Below are 13,995 nucleotides of genomic sequence, written 5' to 3' on the forward strand. Positions count from 1 at the left end.
CCTCTGTTGTTACTGTGGATGAAACGCCATGCTTCTAGCTTAGATGAATCCATATATTTTTAAACTGGACCCTATTCCCACTTAACCACTCAGCTACAGCAATTTTCCTCTCTCACTTATCTTTACATTTTCCCTTTCTACTTGGTCTTTCCCAACAGTAAACACACTGTTACTTCACCTAGCTTTCAAAAACCCTCTGCTAACCATGCCCCCCTCCATCTACTCCCCACTTATCTGTCACATCTGTGCCATGGCCTTCATAGAATTTTCCTCAGCCAAAAAAACCCAGCACTTTCCCTCAAGAGGAAGATCATAGCCAGTGACTGACTCCCATGAGGTACCAAAAAGCTGGCCCGCTGCCTTGGGGTAAGGATAACTTTGTGGTGCAAACTTTTCCTAAGCATCACTATAGGTGCAGACTGCAGGTAGTTGTAGCTGTAAAGGACACTCTGCTTCTAGGGAACCAAGCCTAAGACAGTTGGTACCAGAAGTGAGCGGTCCTAGGAAGCTCAAAAGATGAGATTCTCAAATTGGATCACTTGCTGGCTGAATGGCAACGAGGACCCCATCACCGGTGTTAGGTGGAGTACAGATCATTCCCGACATATTCAAGTGTTGGAATGGCTGAGGCTCTTACTTTTGATGAACAGTTGGAAAGAAGTATGCTCACTGGCACCACGTCTTTGGCACTCAAGAGATGTAGAAGATATGATCATTATAAGAACCGTGGAGTCTGGTGGTTGTTCCTGAGCGACATCGACTTATTGAAAAGGGAAAACAACAGGGTGAGATGGTCAGATCTATTAATCAACAATTCAAAGCACGGTGTGAGGGCCATAGGTTATTGTTTTAAAGTATTTAAAGACCTTTATCGAATAGCTAAAAGGCAGACGTTGCTTACGATCGTACACTAGAGTTAATTTTAAGAATGATAGAGCTTCAAAAAAGTCTGAATGTTCAGCCTAAGCAAATATCCAAAGGAAAGTCATTGGGTACAAAAATAGTAGCCCCTGAGGCTTGAGATGGGGATGTCCAGACAGACGACCATGAGGATACTGACCCCCAGATTCCCCTGAGCCTTCTGGGCCTGCAGAAGTAACCCCTCCTTCTTTTTGGAAGATAGAGATTCTCCCTTGCTTGAAAACTATGCAGAGATAGAAAATGAAGCAAGTGACTTATGATATTATACTTGCCCTCATCAGAATCTCTTTCTGCCTTTCCTGCTGGTTACCATATTCATAATTAAAGTTAAATCTCAGCTGGAGCTGACTAGAGAAATGCCAACACTGCTAAGTGAAGTAAGAGGTTATATTCCAAAAGGGCTGTAGGACCAAACTAACATGGTACTTCCAGGACCAGAGAATGTGACTGGGGGTGGAGCCTGATTATCTGACCAAGGTAGAGGGATACAAAGCTGGATAACAGAGGGCTTGTCAGTATGGGATACTCGTCTGTAATACAACACCAACCATCCTGAATAGGGCCCCAAGTGTTGGTTCCAACACGCTGCTGGGGTAACACTTAGGAGCTTGGGAAAAGTAATGGTCCACCTTCTACGAAGGAGGGATACCAGATAAAGCATGAAAGCCATGGAGGAAGGATTCCTGAAGCTCAGAGAAGTGAGGATACTAGAATATGTCTATTAGACAAGACCAGAAAAAAATACCAACTAAACATCTTCTTTGGGATGGCTCAGAGGACAATAAAGGTAATAAAGAAAGTGCTGGGGAAAGAGTCACAAGCAGTAAAAAGCTGAGAAACAGTTTTCCTCTGTAGGTCAGGACGGATGATAGCAGATACTGCTTCAGAATTGGGCTCCCTAATAGCAATGAGAATGAAAGGAGCATGAAATAGAAGAGGTCAGGTGGCAGCACCTAACAATCAGAAACAAACTGAACCTACTTGCCATCATGGACACCAACACTGGAATAGCAGCCGAGGTATGACCGACCAATAAGAATCTTGGAAATAGCTCTTAACACATGGCATTCTTAGGGACAATATAATATATGGACAACCAGCAAGTCTACTGCTTAAAATACATAAACAAAAACAAAGTTCTGAGAATGGATGATCAGAAAGATAAGGTCAGCTGCTCCAGTGGAAAGTCATGATTGTCCAGTTTGCAGACCAGAGTTCTCAGATCCAGAGCTCATTGCCTGAAGGAAAGACCAGATCTTCATGAAAAAAAAAAAAAAAAGCAACAACACAGCAAGTGTACACGGCAGTGTTTCCCAGTCCTTCTGCCCAACAAGCAAACAATAACAACAAAAAAATTATGGCCATTTACTCAGATAATTGTGTATTGAGGACAGGCAAATAAGCAGATCTTTTAAGGGCTTAGAATACAGGATATGTCTAGACACTAACACCCAGGAACCCAAACCCAAAGTGCCATTGTTACCCCTGTTATAGTGGGGACTATGGGGCTCATTAATAAATGAATTCCTGGCCCAGGTCCATCTCAAAGTGGATCCATTGGCTCCATAGATTCATTCATTGCTATTTCCCTGATTTCTAAATGTATAATCAAAATTGCCCTACTTAGCAATTTGGCAGAGCTCTCAAATTAACCTGCAGAGTAAGAGCTATGATAATAAGAAAGACCAAGTGAAAGCTTGTGAAGTTGTTCCTCCCTCCAAGATAGTAAATCAAAAACAATATCTCATCCCAGAATATATATGACAGATATTAGTGTCACCCTCAAATCCTTAATAGACTGTCATATCCCATTTACTTCACTAGGGCAAAAACCAGATGGATTATGATAGATATTCATGGACTGTCACAAACTTAGCCAAGTATGGTCTTATGTGTAGCTGCTGTGCCAGATGTGGTGTCTTTACTTGAGGAGATTAATACAGCCTAAGATGTATTGTGTGTGCTATTGATCTAATGAGTGTGTTCTTTTCCATTCTCATAAGAGGGGAAGATGAGAAATAGGTTGGATGCTCATGGGATAATAGTACACATTCACAGTGTTGCTGCAGGGCTGTTAGTTTTCTCAAATATAGTCCAAAAGCAGCTTGACCATCTGGACATCTTGAAGATGATAGTGAGCACATAACCGTGGAATCTTTTAGTCCTACTATATTGCGAACTATCCAGAGGCTATTGGCCTGATAGAGGGATGGAACAACCTTTTGAGGACAGCTGAGGGGCCAGATTGAAGATGACACCTTTGAATATGGGGTGATAGTCTTTATAATGTGGTGGACATTTTAAACCAATGGCCATTATATTGTGTGTCCAATAGGTGAAACAGATGCGTGAGAGAACTAGGGGTGGAAGTAGGGTAAGCCACTTAGGAAATGGGTGTTTCCTTTGCCTATAACTTCAGACTCCACAGGTGTAAAGGTCCTGGTTTCCAGAGAAGAGGATGTTTTTACCAAGGGACCCAGAAGAGTGCTACTTGGTCATTTGAAAATCCTCATGGAAGTAGACCAGCAGTCACAGAATGTTACTGTACCAACAGGGGCAGTAGATCCTAATCCTCGATGGGATATAAAACTTCTGCAGCATAATAAGACTAGAAAAAAATAAGTTTGGCAGGGAAGTGATCCTCCAGAGTGGCCCTTGGTAGTTCCACGTCTTATAAATGGGCAAGTGCGATAAGCTTAGTCCTATGGGACTCTATCCTAAAATCCTCTTCAGGACACACCTCAGTCAGTGATGGATTGACATGGGTGTACAAAAGGCTAGCCCCCTTTGTCTCAACATGGGACTAAGTCTGTTACATTATTTGTGCTTCAGAGTTTCTTCATAGGATCAAACTAAGGCTTGTCTCGGTTGAGACCACACTCTTGCTTGGCTTCTCTCCTGTCCCTATCCTACTTTCCTCACTCCCTTGCTCCCATGAGCACTTTCAGGATAAATCTCTTGAGCAAGAAGAACATTTTCAGGCTCTGCTTCTAGGGAATCTTGACTAAGACACAGAGATTTTTTGACAGTTTTGTTCATGAATATATCAACATCTCTAGAAAAAAGATGCATAGCACGCAAAAAGCACTTAGATAATATATGTTGAATAAGGGTTTAACCCTTTTCACACTGAATCGTCATGCTTGGTTTACTTGCTATTATTTGTTCACTTTGTGATTTATTTTATTCATCTGACAGGCCTTTAGCCAGTGTCTCCCATGTTCTAGGCTCTATACCGCATGGTGTAGATACAGAAAAGCAAAAGTTGATATCCCTTTCCTGAAGCCACCTTCAGCCTTATCAAGAAGACGTATCAATAAACCAGCTTATTAGGGTGCAAGGTAACAAGTGCCATGATACAGAGAGTGTCTGGATCTTCCGTTTTTTAACCTCAAGAGAAACAGAGACACAGGCTCACAGTAGGCACTCAATAAACAAGGGAAGATTAAATGAATAATTTGAAGCAATTTCATAGAGTCTCAGGAGATGTGAGACCTGGTTAGATCTGGCACAGCCTCAGTTGCACCCCAGCAGCTCAGAGGGACCAATCCTCCTTGCTCTGCTCATGGGGGAAAGGCCACTCCATTTCTCTTTGCCTGGCTATCTCCTGTTCACCATGGAAGACTCAGTTCTGGCATCACCTTCCCTGGAGTATCCCTTGACCCTACTGCACCCTGAGATCAGAGGAGGTGCCTTTTCTAACCGTCTGTGCCTGCCTTTTCCATCGTGCTTAGCATTGTGTGCCATGATTTTCTGGCCTATCAACTGATAGGTTTTTTCATTGTTTTAATTGGTTTTTGTTTAATTATTTAACTGTTTTTTAACATCCAAGGGAGCATCGATGTGTGAAAAAAGATATTTGGTATAGCTTGGGTTTTCACCAATAGTCATTTCTTTTCATTTTTTATTTCAAATCTATCTTTTCTTCAGCATTTAAATTCAATTTTCAAGTCCAGCATATCTGCTTGTAAATTTAGTATTTAGATGTGAAAATTAAAAACACTCTCATTTGTTCTATTCTTTGATTTCTACTAATTTAACTCATAAATTTCACAGATTAATTTTCCCTAAGCACATGAACATTATTTTTTAAAGTTCGTCAAATTTTTTCAAATATATCAAAGCCACAAAAACTTAAAAACTTAACAAGTTAAAATCTCCCATACTATCTAAGACTTCATTAATTACATTCCCTTAAACATGTCAAACTATGATCATATATTAAGTATATTTTATTTTCTTAAGCACTTCAAACAGCCAACAAGACAGGCTTATAAAGCTACCAATAAAAGTCTTTCTAACCCTCCACAACTCTCCTAACTTTAATACATATGAAGTTACAAAATGAGTAGATCAGATACAGTTAAGCATTTCAATGTCTCCCACAGTAATGAATAAATATGATAACTTAGATTCTCTTAAGCTTTCAAGCAAATGTAATTAGATAAAACTTCCTAACATTTGAAATTGAAATCTCAAGTCTAAATTTTCTAGGATGTTATATTCCCTTAAATGTCTCAACCATCCTACAAAGTATATCCCAACAGCACAATGAATACAAAACTTTCTACTACACTTGTATAATCACAATTTACATAAATGTTTAAATACCAAATTTATTTATTTATCATCTATATACCTATATTTATATATTATATCTTCCCAGGGTTAAAAAGTCACTTATCCAAGGTAAGACAGGCCTACAGATGCAAGGCTGTCAGAGATTTGAGACCACAGTTACAAATGCAAAGCTTTAGTCAAAGATTTGGGGATGCATAACCTGAATCAAATCATGAGGAAACAATCAGACAAACTAGGAAACATTCTGCAAAACAACAGATTGTGCTCTTCAAAAATTTCAGTGTCATTCAAAACAAAATAGAAAGACAAGAAAGAAGACTAAGTAGATATGATAACTAAATGTAATGCATGATCCTGGATTGAACCCTGGATGAGAGGGGAAAATAGTACTTTCAGGCAGCATTGGGACAATTAAGAAAATTTGAATATCAACTATATATTGGATAATAGTTTGTATTAAATTTAAGTTTCCTGAGTTTCGTCACTGCATTGTGAGTATATAAGAGAATTTGACCCTTTTTAGGAGAGTCCTGGTGAAGTATTTGGGGGTGAGGTGTCAGATCTCCACAACAGATTCAGCTAAACAATAATAATAATAGTAAGAATAATGCAAAGAAGAATAAAAACCTGTGTATCTTTATGTGTGTGCAGAGAGAGAGAAAGAGAAAGCAAAACCATGGCAAAACTGTCAACAATGGGCGCAGCTAAGGTGAAGAGGATATTGAGAGCCAAGTTCTTGCAACTTTCCTGTAGTTGTTTTTACAAAACAAAAAGATTTCATTGAAAATTAAAAACTAAAAAATCAAAAGTAAGATTTGGGATGAGCTCATATGAACTTGGATGTGTCTTTGAAGAGAATTAAACTTAAGCCATAGACAATCAAAGCAACAGAAAACCACTGGCACATTTAAACAGAAAACTGACCTACTGAAATGATACTGGATTCTTTGGAGCTGAAGGAAGGCTGGGAAATGAGTTTCTGAGGCTGTTCTTCTAGAAGAATGCCTAAAATCAGATTTCCTCCCAAGGAAAACAAAATTGCCATCATTGTGCCATGGCGTTGCGGTCACTGGACCCTGACTATGCGGTGGGCTCAAAGCCTGGTCCCCCGAGGCTCAAAGCTCCTATCATAGCTGTTCCTCTGGCCACTAGGATGGATTCTCCACATCTCTGTTCTTTGCATGAACTGCTCACCATTCAAAGTCTAAGGCATTTGCTTTTGATTACCTGAGTCTAAGGCACAAACGAAAACACTAGCTGGGAGAGAAGCTAGGAAAAGTCAGGATCTGACCTCCAGCTCCTGCCACTGCAGGCAGGCTCTGCCGCTGTCATCAAGGGTCCTAGTGACGGACTTCCCCAATCACAGGAAGTGGGTCCATATGATGGGAAGAGAAAAGGAAAAGGATCCATGTCCATGACACCCAGTGCACTCCTCTTAAGCTCTGCCTGCTCTATCAAGGGCCCCCAAGGCCAAGCCTTTCGGCTGGGCTCTACCTTTGCAACTCCAGTCTGAACTCACGCCTTTCTTAAGGTAACCGCTTTCAACTCTTATCACGGATTCGAGTGGACAGAAGTCTGCCCCCCTCATCCCTACCTCTTTCAACTAAACATTTCAGTGCCTAATTACTTTATTGAATTCTGTGACCCTCCCTACCCACTTCCCTTTCACCCCCGCAGTCAGGATTGTGACTAACATCCCCTAGTCGTGAATTGTAGCAGGACTGTCTCCAGGCTCTTTCCAGCTTCCTTATGGATCTCAATCACCACTTTGTGACATTTTATTGTCAGGACCCAGCACAGAGCCTGGAAAACAGTAGGTGCTTAGGCACAAGGATTGGTAAATAAATGCATGAAGAAATGATGAGGAGCGAGTGGGTGAATAAACATGGATACTATGAAAAATTACCCCTCTGCTTAACAATAATATACAAAACACACAGATTCTTACGCTGACAGAATTTCAATCCATTTCTCGGAAAATGGTGTCTGTATTTAAACATGAGGTTTGATTTCTTAAGGCTGCTGGGTCCCTGGGAGAGTGGGACCTCTGCCATCATAGATAGCAGGACCACCTGAAGATCTCCCTCTTACAGCAGCACTAACTTCTCTCCTTCCTGTGACCACCCCCCAGCTTAGAAGGGATAACAAGTGATTAACTTCACCCATAGTTCTGACACACCAGCGGACCCTGAGCTCGGAGAACAGGCTAGTTCATTCTTGAATCCTGATTTTTTTTTAAGATGTGAAAGAGACAAAAGGTTAATGATAAGTGTTCAGAATCTGTGCGGAGAAGCCAGTCCCAGGGCAAGATCTCCCAACCCTCCCATCTTTTTCTCTCTTTTTCTTGGCCTTCTCCCTGCAGCCAGGGACCTTAAAACCTAAAGGCTGAAAAACTCATTATCACTGGATAGAAATGTAAGTAAACAAGTCATTGCAATAATGAATTCTACGGCAAAAGGCAGGAACAGAAAGAAGGAATTTTTTGCAAAAGATTGGGCTGGAACTGGGTCATTTTCCAGCTACAATAACCCTAAGAAGGCTTTTGTCGGTTTCCAGACACGTAAATCAAAAAGGCTACTTCAAGACAAAAATGGAAGGGGGAAGCAGTCTTTACCATTGACCCTCAACCTGCATTCCAAAACTAACTTTAAGGCTAAGAAGCTCTAATCCCTCAACCAAACAGAGGGAGCTAAAAAGATTGGATTTGAAAAGACCACAGGAAATGAGATTGGCAATAGCTCTCTACACAGAGCTAGTCAAAGGACTTGGAGAAGTTAAAACGAGATGAAAAGGAAGAGTCAAAAAATTATCCACAAAATATATACGAAACATGAAGCTGAAACCAGCTGAACTGCCTCCCTAATTTCTCCCAGCTCCACGGATGCTTTAAGTGCCAGATCTGGGGTTCCGGGGACTGCCACTGGTGTGAATGGGAGTGGGGTGTTTCTGCTTGTGAATTTCTAGTCTGAATTGTATTAGCGTAAGTGACAGGGACGTTGCTTGTGATTTGATTCTCAGGAGCCGACTGTTTCTGATATTCTACTAACAATTTGGGTAAATATGCCGAAACCAATATGTTCAGCCAGGTGCTGGGCAAATTTAGCCCAACGTGGAACTGGGGGGGGGGGCGCCTGCACAAATCTGTATCCCCAGATGCAAGACACCAAGTTAAAATTAGTGTAATTCAAACGGAGGAGGTTTGACCAAGGGAAAGCGTAAAGAGATCAAAGGGAAAGCAGAGGTGAAATTGGATACAGTTGCATGTTGGTTCATTAGAAGGCAAAGGGTACTTAATTATTTTATTCCAGCTTTTTTTTTTTCAAAGAATTGGGTTAATGCTTTCACTATTCCAATTTGACCCTAAACTTCCCCACATTAAGAAAGCTCTGTATCACAGCGATATGGTAAATACAAAGGAAATTTCCTACATCATTATTAATCTGGGACCAGGCATGAAATTCCAAGTGTATTTAAAATTAGAACCATATTTTTGAAAAACTGTGCTAAACATGAGTGTCATCAAAGTGATGTATTTATTTTTGTAGGGTGCTGCAATTTCTCTGTATTTCCATCTATTTATCAATTATTTCCCCCAACAATATATTGTTTTAAAATTGCAATTAACCAACATAATAGGTCTTTAGTTATTATCATATTATATCATTTTATCTCTCTATAGGCATGTAAAAATCACATTTATCGGGTCATTTACCTTCTAGGTTGGGGGTCTTACCCAGAAGTACAATAATAATTATATTTTAAAAGAATTGGGGGGAACCTTCAAGATGGCAGAGGAGTAAGACGTGGAGATCACCTTCCTCCCCATAAATACATCAGAAGTACATCTACATGTGGAACAGCTCCTACAGAACACCTACTGAACACTGGCAGAAGACCTCAGACTTCCCAGAAGTCCAGAAACTCTCCCACGTACATGGGTAGGACAAAAGAAAAAACAGAGGCAAAAGAATAGGGACAGGACCTGCACCAGTGGGAGGGAGCTGTGAAGGAGGAATAGTTTCCACACACTAGGAAGCCCCTTCACTGGAGGAGACGGGGGTGGGCAGGGTGGAAGCTTCAGAACCACGGAGGAGAGAGCAGCAACAGGGGTGCAGAGGGCAAAGCAGAGAGATTCCTGCACAGAGGATCGGTGCTGACCAGCACTCACCAGCCTGAGACGCTTCTCTGTTCACCCGCCGGGGCAGGTGGGGGCTGGGATCTGAGGCTCTGGCTCCGGAGGTCAGATCCGAGGGAGAGGACTGGGGTTGGCTGTGTGAACACAGCCTGAGGGGGCTAGTGCACCACAGATAGCTGGGAGGGAGTCCGGGAAAAAGTCTGGAGCTGCCGAAGAGGCAAGAGACCATTGTTTTGGGGTACGCACGGAAAGGTGATTCAGAGCACCACCTAAACGAACTCCAGAGATGGGCGCGAGCCACGGCTATCAGCGTGGGCACCAGAGATTGGCATGAACTGTTAAGGCTACTGCTGCTGCCACCAAGAAGCCTGTGTACAAGCACAGGTCACTATTAACACCTCCCCTCCCGGGAGCCTATGCAGCCGCCACTGCCAGGGTCCTGTGATCCAGGAACAATTTCCCCTGGAGAACACATGTTGGGCCTCAGGATGGTGCAAAGTCACACCGGCCTCTGCCGCTTCAGGCTCGCCCTGCATTCTGTACCCCTCCCTCCCCGGCCTGAGTGAGCCAGAGCCCTCTATTCAGCCACTCCTTTAACCCCCTCCTGTCTGGGCGAAGAACAGACGCCAGAGGGTGACCTACACACAGAGGCGGGGCCAAATCCAAAGCTGAACCCCAGGAGCTGTGCGAACAAAGAAGAGAAAGGGACATTTCTCCCAGCAGCCTCAGGAGCAGAGGATTAAATCTCCACAATCAACTTGATGTAGCCTGCATCTGTGGAATACCTGAAGAGGCAATGAATCATCCCAAAATTGAGGCAGTGGATTTTGGGAGCAACTGTAGACTTGGAGTTTGCTTTCTGCGACTGATTGGTTTATGGTTTTATGTTTATCTTAGTTTAGTATTTAGAGCTGATTATCATTGGTAGATTTGTTTATTGATTTGGTTGCTCACTTCCTTTATATATACATATTTTTTCCTTTTTCTCTTTTTGTGAGTGTGTATGTGTATGCTTTTTTGTGTGATTTTGTTTGTTTTTGTTTTTGTTTTTTTGTGGTACGTGGGCCTCTCACTGTTGTGGCCTCTCCCATTGCGGAGCACAGGCTCTGGACGTGCAGGCTCAGCGGCCATGGCTCACGGGCCCAGCCGCTCCGCGGCACGTGGAATCTTCCCGGACCGGGGCATGACCCCGTGTCCCCTGCATCGGCAGGCAGACTCTCAACCACTGCACCACCAGGGAAGTCCGTGTGATTTTGTTTGTATAGGTTGCTTTTACCATTTGTCCTAGGGTTCTGTCTGTACATTTTGTATTTTTTTTTACTTTTTTTAGTAAAGATTTTAGTACTTGTTATCACTGGTGGATTTGTTTATTGCTTTGGTTGATCTCTTTTTTATATAACTTTTTTTAAATTTTAATTACTTTTTACCTTAATAACTTTATTATTGTTTTTCTTTCCTTCTTTCTTTCTTTTTCTCCCTTTTCTTCTGAGTCATGTGGCTGACAGGGTCTTGGTGCTCCAAACATGTGTCAGGCTTGAGGCTCTGATGTGGGAGAGCCAAGTTCAGGACATTGGTCCGCCAGAGAACTCTTGGCCCCATGTAATATCAATCAGCGAGAGGTCTCCCAGAGATCTCCATCTCAACGCTAAGACCCACATCCACTCAATGATCAGCAAGCTCCAGTGTTGGAAACCCCATGCCAAACAACTAGCAGATAGGAACACAACCCCACCCATTAGCAGAGAGGTTGTCTAAACCATAATAATGTCACAGACACCCCAAAACACACCAGCAGACACGGTCCTGCCCATCAAAAAGACAAGATCCACCTCATCCACCAGAACACAGGCAAGAGTCCCCCCCGCCAGGAAGCCTACACAACCCCTTAAACCAACTGTAGCCACTGGGGGCAGACACCAAAAACAACGGGAACTATGAACCAGCAGCCTGTGAAAAGGAGACCCCAAACACAGTAAGTTAATCATTATGAGAAGACAGAGAAATACAGAGCAGATGAAGGAGCAAGGTAAAAACCCACCAGACCAAACAAATGAAGAGGAAATAGGCAGTCTACCTGAAAAAGAATTCAGAGTCATGATAGAAAAGATGATCCCAAATCTTGGAAATGGAATGGAGAAAATACAAGAAACATGTAACAAGGACTAGAAGAACTAAAGAGCAAACAAACACAGATGAACAACACAATAAATGAAATTAAAAATTCTCTAGAAGGAATCAATAGCACAATAACTGAGGCAGAAGAACGGATAAGGCATCTGAAAGATAAAATAGTGGAAATAACTGCCTCAGAGCAGAATAAAGAAAAGAGAATGAAAAGAATTGAGGACAGTTTTAGAGACCTGTGGGACAACATTAAATGCACCAACATTCAAATTATAGGGGTCCCAGAAGAAGAAGAGAAAAAGAAAGGGACTGAGAAAATATTTGAAGAGATTATAGTTGAAAACTTCCCTAATATGGGAGAGGAAATAGTCAATCAAGTCCAGGTAGCACAGAGAGTCCCATACAGGATAAATCCAAGGAGAAACATGCCAAGACACATACTAATCAAACTACTAAACATTAAATACAAAGAAAAATGTTAAAAGGAGCAAAGAAAAAACAACAAATAACATACAAGGGAATCCTCATAAGATAACAGCTGACCTTTCAGCAGAGACTCTGCAAGCCAGAAAGGACTGGCAGGACATATTTAAAGTGATGAAAGGGAAAAACTTACAACCAAGATTATTCTATCCAGCAAGGATCTCATTCAGATTCGACAAAGAAATTAAAACCTTTAAAGACAAGCAAAAGCTAAGACAATTCAGCACCACCAAACCAGCTTTACAACAAATGCTAAAGGAACTTCTCTAGGCAGGAAGCACAAGAGAAGGAAAAGACCTACAATAACAAACCCAAAACAATTAAGAAAATGGTAATAAGAACATACATATGGATAACTACCTTAAATGTAAATGGATTAAATGCTCCAACCAAAAGATATAGACTGGCTGAATGGATACAAAAACAAGACCCATATATATGTTGTCTCAAGAGGCCCACTTCAGACCTAGGGACACATATAGACTGAAAAGGAGGGGATGGAAAAAGAAATTCCATGCAAATGGAAATCAAAAGAAGGCTAGAGTAGCAATTCCCCTATCAGACAAAATAGACTTTAAAATAAAGACTATTACAAGAGACATAGAAGGACACTACATAATGATCAAGGGATCAATCCAAGAAGAAGATATAATAATTGTAAACATTTATGCACCCAACATAGGAACACCTCAATACATAAGGCAAATGCTAACAGCCATAAAAGGGGAAATCAACAGTAACACAATCATAGTAGAGGACTTTAACACCTCACTTTCACCAATGGACAGATCATCCAAAATGAAAATAAATAAGGAAACACAAGCTTTAAATGATACATTAAACAAGATGGACTTAATTGATATTTATAGGACATTACATCCAAAAACAACAGAATACAATTTCTTCTCAAGTGTTCATGGAACACTCTCCAGGATATATCATATCTTGGGTCACAAATCAAACCTTGGTAAATTTAAGAAAATTGAAATAGTATCATGTATCTTTTCTGAATACAATGCTATGAGACTAGAAAACAATTACAGGAAAAAGCCTGGAAAAATACAAACACATGGAGGCTAAACAATACACTACTAAATAACCAAGGGGTCACTGAAGAAATCGAAGGGGAAATCAAAAAATACCTAGAAACAAATGACAATGGAAACATAACGACCCAAAACCTCTGGGATGCAGCAAAAGCAGTTCTAAGAGGGAAGTTAATAGCAACACAATCCTACCTCAAGAAACAAAAATCATCTCAAATAAACAAACTAACCTTACACCTAAAGCAATGAGAGAAAGGAGAACAAAGAAAACCCAAAGTTAGCAGAAGGAAAGAAATCATAAAGATCAGATCAGAAATAAATGAAAAAGAAATGAAGGAAACGATAGCAAAGATCAATAAAACTAAAAGCTGGTTCTTTGAGAAGAATAACAAAATTGATAAACTATTAGCCAGAGTCATCAAGAAAAAAAGGGAGAAGACTGAAATCAATAGAATTAGAAATGAAAAAGGAGAAGTAACAACTGACACTGCAGAAATACAAAGGATCATGAGAGACTACTACAAGCAACTATATGCCAATAAAATGAACAACCTGGAAGAAATGGACAAATTCTAAGAAAAACACAACCTTCCGAGGCTGAACCAGGAAGAAACAGAAAATATATACAGACCAATCACAAGCACTGAAATTGAGACTGTGACTAACAATCTTTCAACAAACAAAAGCCCAGGACCAAATGGCTTC

Source organism: Monodon monoceros, unplaced genomic scaffold (assembly GCF_005190385.1).
Source record: "Monodon monoceros isolate NGI ecotype Baffin Bay Population unplaced genomic scaffold, NGI_Narwhal_1 Super_Scaffold_20, whole genome shotgun sequence".
In the NCBI taxonomy this organism is placed as follows: domain Eukaryota; kingdom Metazoa; phylum Chordata; class Mammalia; order Artiodactyla; family Monodontidae; genus Monodon; species Monodon monoceros.